The sequence below is a fragment of the Nematolebias whitei genome, chromosome 3, assembly GCF_014905685.2.
Source record: "Nematolebias whitei isolate Nwh7 chromosome 3, NemWhi1, whole genome shotgun sequence".
NCBI classification, from domain to species: Eukaryota; Metazoa; Chordata; class Actinopteri; order Cyprinodontiformes; family Rivulidae; genus Nematolebias; species Nematolebias whitei.
The window spans coordinates 1063211-1064407 of NC_056500.1; the positions used below are offsets into that span (position 1 = coordinate 1063211).

The following is a 1197-nucleotide window of genomic DNA, read 5'->3' on the forward strand; positions in this document are numbered from 1 at the left end:
TCACTGTCACCTTACTGTATCTCTCAGAGGGAGGCTGGCCCTCACTGCCTCCTTACTGTATCTCTCAGAGGGAGGCTGGCCCTCACTGTCACCTTACTGTATCTCTCAGAGGGAGGCTGGCCCTCACTGTCACCTTACTGTATCTCTCAGAGGGAGGCTGGCCCTCACTGCCTCCTTATCTCTCCATGGGAGACTGGCCCTCACTGCCTCCATACTGTATCTCTCAGACGGAAGATGGCCCTAACTGCCTCCTTACTGTGCCTCTCAAAGGGAGGCTGGCCCTCACTGCCTCCTTACTGTATCTCTCAGAAGGAGACTGGCCCTCACTACCTCCTGAATGTATCTCTCAGAGGGAGGCTGGCCCTCACTGTCACCTTACTTTGTCTCTCGGAGAGGGAGACTTGCCCTCACTGCCTCATTGTATCTGTCCGGGGGAGGCTGGCCCTCACTACCTCCTTATTGTACCTCTCAGAAGGAGGCTGGCCCTCATTGCCTTTTTATCTCTCAGAGGGAGTCTTGTCCTCAATGTCTTTTTATCTCTCATTGGCTGGCCCTCACTACCTCCTTACTGTGTCTCTCAGAGGGAGGTTGGCCCTCACTGCCTCCTTCCTCCTTCCAGCACCCCTGCTAAGGACTCCAAGAAGGTTGGATACTCTGAACTGCTGTTCGGTGCATAGGCACAGACAACAGTCAGAGCCTCTCATCTACCGGGGAAAACTCCAACACACAGGCACCAAGTCAGGTGGCTACAAGTAGACCTACACCAGATTGAAGCCTCTCACCATGGGCAACTCCAGAGAGGAATAAAGTCCAGTCCTTCTCAAGGAGATCAGTTCCAGAGCCCATGCTGTGCGTTGAGGTGAGCCCAACTATATCTAGTCGGTACCTCTCAACCTAACGTACAAGCTCAGGCTCCTTCCCCACCAGAGAGGTCACGTTCCATGTCATAAGAGCCAGCTTTGGTAAGCCAGGGTCAGAGCGCCAAGGTCCCCGTCTTAGGCCACCGCCCTTGGCATCACGCACCCGACTTTTGTGGCCCTTCCTGCAGGGGGTGGGTCCACAGGAAGGCAAACCCATGCTGCTCATTCGGGCTGAGCCGGATCGGGCCCCATGGGTAGAGACCTGGTCACCAGGCGCTTGCCGACAAGTCCCTCCCCCAGGCCTGGCTCCAGGGTGTGGCCCCGGTAACCCACGTCC

General features: G+C 56.4%; 1 protein-coding gene across 1 annotated transcript in view; it reads left to right on the forward strand.

The window, feature by feature from the left end:
* Positions 1–1197, forward strand: part of LOC119430354 (rab11 family-interacting protein 4) — a 27566-nt gene that overhangs the window by 15119 nt on the left and 11250 nt on the right. The gene's annotated exons all lie outside the window — the stretch shown is intronic.